Source organism: Aedes aegypti, chromosome 1 (assembly GCF_002204515.2).
Source record: "Aedes aegypti strain LVP_AGWG chromosome 1, AaegL5.0 Primary Assembly, whole genome shotgun sequence".
Lineage (NCBI taxonomy): Eukaryota > Metazoa > Arthropoda > Insecta > Diptera > Culicidae > Aedes > Aedes aegypti.
In genome coordinates this window covers 40,948,022-40,954,021 of record NC_035107.1, presented here as the reverse complement: position 1 = coordinate 40,954,021, position 6,000 = coordinate 40,948,022, and positions in this window count along the sequence as shown.

Sequence of the window (6,000 nt, the reverse complement as noted above, 5' to 3'; positions counted from 1 at the left end):
ATAGCTTTTATCGTGATGGGCGAAATGCAGAGGCGCGTGATTGGGTGGTGGCTAATCGACAACAGAATGTGCAAGTTGAGGATCAAAGGTCGTTTCTTCAATATCAGCATAATCAACGTGCACAGCCCTCACCTAGCAAGTGACGATGACGATAAAGACGCTTTCTACGCGCAGCTGGAACGTGAATATGACGGCTGCTCAAGCCATGATGTCAACATCGTTATCGGAGATCTCAACGCTTAGGTTGGCCAAGAGGAGGACCGATCATAGAGAAGTTCAGCACTCACCAGCTTACGAACGAAAACGGCCTTAGACTGATTGATTTCGTCGCCTCCAAAAACATGGCCATAAGTAGTACCTACTTCCAGCACAGCCTCCCGTATCGGTACACCTGGAGATCACCCCAACAGACTGAATCGCAAATCGACCACGTTTTGATCGATGGAAGACACTTCTCGGGCATTATCGACTTCAGAACCTACCGCGGCGCAAACATCGATTCGGACCACTACCTAGTAACGGTTAAAGTGCGTCAACGACTCTCCGTTGTGAATAACATTCGGTACCGACGCCCGCCCCGGTACAATCTGGAGCGACTCAAGCAACCCGAAGTCGCAACTGAATACGCGCAAAGCCTTGAGGCAGCGTTGCCGGAAGAGGGAGAGCTCACCGAAGCCCCTATTGAGGACTGCTGGAGTAGTCTCAAAGCAGCCATAAACAACGCAGCGGAAGGTGCCATTGGGTTCGTGGAAGCAAATCGACGGAACGGTTGGTTCGACGAGGAGTGTCAGACGGTTTTGGACGAGAAGAATGCAGCGCGGGCGATGATGCTGCATCAAGGTACTGGTCAAAACGTGGAATGATACAAAAAGAAGCGATGACAGCAAACCCATCTATTTCGGGGTAAAAAGCGCCGCCTGGAAGAGTTGGAGTGCGAAGAGATGGAGCAGCTGTATCGTTCTCAAGACACACGTAAGTTCTACAAGAAACTCAATGCATCCCGCAAAGGCTTTGTGCCGGGATAAGGATGGAGGTATCTTGACGGACGAACGTGAGGTGATCAAAAGGTGGAAGCAGCACTACGATGAACACCTAAACGGCGCAGAGGAGGAAGATCAGGACAGCAGGAGGAATGGCTTCATCAGTACGGCGGATGAGGGGACGTGCCAACTCCCACAATAGGTGAAGTTAAGGATGCTATCAAACAGCTCAAGAACAACAAAACAGCTGGAAAGGATGGTATTGGAGCGATACTTATTCAAATGGGCCCGGACAGGTTGGCCACTTGTCTGCACCGATTGATAGCCAGGATCTGGGATACAGAACAGCTACCGGAGGAGTGGAAGGAGGGAATAATATACCCAATATACAAAAAGGGTGACAAGTTAGAATGTGAGAACTATCGATCGATCACCATTCTTAACGCAGCCTATAAAGTGCTTTCCCAGATCATCTTCCGCCGTCTATCGCCACTGGCAAGCAGATTTGTGGGAAGTTATCAAGCCTGTTTTGGGGACGGGCGATCGACAACAGATCAAATCTTCAGTTTGCTACAGATCCTCCAAAAATGTCGCGAATATCAAGTCCCTACGCACCACCTATTCATCGATTTCAAAGCGGCCTATGATACCATCAACCACGACGAGCTATGGAAGATTATGGACGAGAATGGTTTTCCCGGGAAACTGACTAGACTGATCAAAGCAACGATGGATAGTGTACGGTGCTGTGTGAAGATATCGGGTGCATTATCGGACCCGTTTGAAACACGCAAAGGACTTCGACAAGCTGATGGTCTTTGCTGCCTCCTGTTCAATATTGCGCTAGTAGGTGTTATGAAACGGGCAGGCTTCAACATGCGGAGCACGATTTTCAATAAGTCCAGCCAGTTCATCTGCTTTGCTGACGACGTGGACATTGTCGGAAGAACGTTCCAGGTGGTTTCTGAACAGTATACCAGGCTGAAACGTGAAGCAGATCGGGTTGGATTGAAGGTAAATACGTCGAAGACGAAATATCTGTTGGCTGGAGGAACCGAGCGCGATAGAGCTCGCATTGGTAGACGCGTGATTATCGACGGGGATGAGTTCGAGGTGGTGGACGAATTTGACTACCTCGGATTATTGATAACGTCGCAGAGAAATTTGAAATTCGAAGACGTATCATTGCCGGAAGTCGTGCTTACTACGGACTCCACAAGACCTTGCGGTCTGGTAAACTTCATTTCCGTACTAAGTGTACCATGTACAAGACGCTAATAAGACCGGTAGTCCTCTACGGGCATGAGACGTGGACAATGCTCGAAGAGGACTTGCAAGCGCTAGGAGTTTTTGAACGACGTGTGCTTAGGAGGATCTTCGGCGGAGTATGTGAGAACGGCGTATGGAGGAGAAGAATGAACCACGAGCTTATGCAACTCTACGGTGAACTTAGTATCCAGAAAGTCGCCAAAGCTGGAAGGGTACGATGGGCGAGACACGTTGTGAGAATGCCGGACAACAATCCCGCAAAAATGGTGTTCACCTCAAATCCGGCTGGTACAAGACGAAGGGGAGCGTAACGAGCTAGGTGGTTTGACCAAGTGGAGCAGGATCTTGGAAGTGTGGGGCGATCGAGAAATTGGAGGATAGCAGCCATGGACCGAGTTAGTTGGTGTAACATTGTGGCGCAGGTCATGTCTTGAAGGACGTAGAGCCAGTAAAGTAAGTAAACACTGCAGACAGTATTTGAGTGCTGATCAACATGGATTCACTATCGGCCGCTCTACTACTACCAACCTGCTATGCCTTACGTCGTACATCACTGAGAGAATGAATGTTCGGGCCCAGACGGACGTGATATACACCGATCGCAGATAGATTCGATAAGCTAAACAACGATATTGCAATCGCCAAACTCGATAGGCTTGGAGTTGGAGGTAGCCTTTTGAGATGGTTCCGCTCTTACCTCACTGATTGTAAATTAGAAGAATATCGATCACCCTGCTTTTACGCGTCATCAGGCATAACGCAAGGCAGTCATTTGGGTCCGTTGATTTTCCTTTTGTATTTTAACGACGTGCACTTTGTTGTGGAAGGGCGTCGACTGACGTTCGCAGACGACCTAAAAATTTTTCTGCGAATAAGCTCAATTGCAGATTCCCGTTATCTCCAGGACCAGATAAACGTCTTCGCTGAATGGTGTGATCTCAACCGACTAGTCGTCAATCCAGAAAAGTGCTCCGTAATCACTTTTTCACGGAAGAAACAGCCGATAATCTTCGAGTATAGCGTTTTTCATACGCCAATCGAACGAGTGCAGTGCGTTAAGGATTTGGGTATTCTGTTGGATTCGCAACTGACATTCTCCCATCGTATTGCTTACATTGTCGATAAAGCATCAAGAACGCTTGGCTTCGTCTTTAGAACTGCAAAGAACTTTACCGACATCTATTGCCTGAAAGCGTTATACTGTTCCCTCGTTCGAGCAACATTGGAATATGGGTCTGCGGTCTGGAGTCCGAACTACAACAACGGATGCGAGCGAATCGAATCAGTTCAACGGGGATTTCTTCGTTTTGCACTTCGGAGGCTACCTTGGAGAGACCCTTTACGCCTTCCGAGTTACGAGAGCCGCTGTCAACTGATCGACTTACAACCTTTGCGAGTTCGAAGAGACGTTTGTAGAGCTTTAACCGTCGTCGATACTCTAAACAGAAGAATCGATTGCGAAGCTATCCTGCAACAAATGCATCTCAACGTGCAACCTCGTCCACTGCGGAATAGTTCGATGATGAGGCTTCCATTTCGTCGCACCAATTATGGATTGAGCAATGCTGTTGATGGTCTGCAACGTGTCTGCAACGTATTCGTTCATAGCAATTGCTAGAACCATAGACGCACAAGAAACCGTTTCCCTTCGCTGCCATTCTTCAATCATTGTAGCATGTCTTTCGTTACGCCTGATACATAGCCAGTCTGCTAACCAAAGTCAGCCCCTCTGCCATGAAATAAGCTTACCCCTATACCTTCCCGCATGAACTGACGTAGATGCAGAGGTATATCTGGTATACTGTGGACCAGTTTCAAATGCAACATCAATTCCTCACCCTTCCTCTCATTGGTCTGCATTCTGACGTGTCAGGCGCCATTGTTGTATAAAAATAGAACATCATTACCACTTGTACAACGAGGGAGTGTTAGTTTCAAGCAGTCATCAGATTAGTTCATTGGGTAAGTGCAGTTGATTTGGCGCAACTGGAGTAGCAACCACGAGCGGCCAATCAAGCTCAAGCTCAACTTTCAAAAAAATACTATAAAGGTAAGTACAGCAAAGGCCGCTCAATCCTTAACCCGACTGGTAAGATAAGTTTGCTACCAGCTTAAAAAGTTGTTCATTTCCTTCAGATGATGCTGCAAAACTGGCTGTGGATAACCGAACAGTGGTCGAAATTTTCCAATGAGATTTGGCACAAATTGCGAAAATTTAAGCCTCACTCGGCCTTCCAACGCTATCCGCAATAATATTGGGCAAACTTGAGTGCAAAATTGATTTCTTCAAACAAAAAATTTCAACGAAAACTGAAAAATTATCAAATTCTCTTTGGAATCATTCAACGACGCAGATACCTTCTGGACAAAGAAACCCATAAAAACTTCGCGATACCGGTTGTTTCAAATAATCGACCAAAGACATCCAGTTTCCAGTGGCTGGCTCATGTCCTTGCGTCCTCATTTTATGACCGTATCGAAAAAACGAGAACCGTTCGCCGCCGCCGTAGATAAACAAACCGACCTCGGGTCGGTTAGATTTTCTCCGCGCGCTTTCCGGATAATTTATGGCCATCTTCTGATTATCATATTTTCCGCAGCGAGCGAGTTCTTTCATTCATTTTTTATCTCCATTCCAATACCGTCTTTGGCAGTGATGACGACGCCGGTCGGAGAAAGAGTTTGGTCCAACTAAAGAAACCCGGAATGCCAACCCGGGGCAGGGATATCACTTTATTTTAATTCGATGAACAAACGTTATTCCAATCTCCCGGGGAAAGGGCGAACCAACAGCAGGAGCAGCTAGCAGCAGCAGCTTTTGACTAGCTGGTTGGCTATCTTCATTCGTCACGGCCGGCTGAACACCGTCAACCTGGTGCGCAACGTCCCTCCGAATTCCGCCTTTTGCCTGAGCAAACAAACTTTTTACGACCGCGCGCCACCACCCGAGATCGTAAAACTTCCGATCGTAAAAAATATGATTATTTAAAATGTGTATAACATATTATTTCTTGCTGGCCCGGTTTGGATTCCGGAGGAGTGGAAGGACATCCCATAGTGCATCATAATGCTTCATTTTGGACCGAGTAAGGATTCTGCAAAAGCGTAGCCAGGATTTCCATCAGAACTTAGTTCACGAATTTCACTAAACCACCATTATACACAACCATTACCAAAGTCGCTCGTCTCCTTCGATGCAAACGCCGGCTACGCCCATGGCAAGAACCTGGAGAGACCAGTGCACGGAACGGATTAGGAAGCGAAATTTAATGTCCTTTATATTCGCTCGTCACCGTCGTCAACCAGAAGCTAGTTTTTGATGGAATTGGATTTTGTCAACTGCTGGCGATGGTGAATATTTAAGAATCCCCCCGGTAAACAAAGAAGTTTCTTGCGACGGACGCAGATGGGCCGGGATTTCGTTCCGGATCATAATCGATTGCGGTGGGATCCATGCAGTAATCCAGGCTACACCTCCCGAACAAACCGCAGAGAGAGAAAGCCCCGGTATTATTAACTCATTTAACCCTTTTGAACTTTCTCGTCCAGATGCGAACCTCGAGCGTGGCGGAAAGTTAATGTCCTGAACAACATGCTCGTAAAACTACGGGACGCTGATAAAGAGCCAACATCTTCCTTGCCGACTTTCACCCCTTTGGGCACATGCTGACTGCTTCCGGCGGAATGAAGGATGGGAACAATTTTTGATGAGCACCAGACTTGTCGGAAATTTATTGTCCTTCACCGCCCA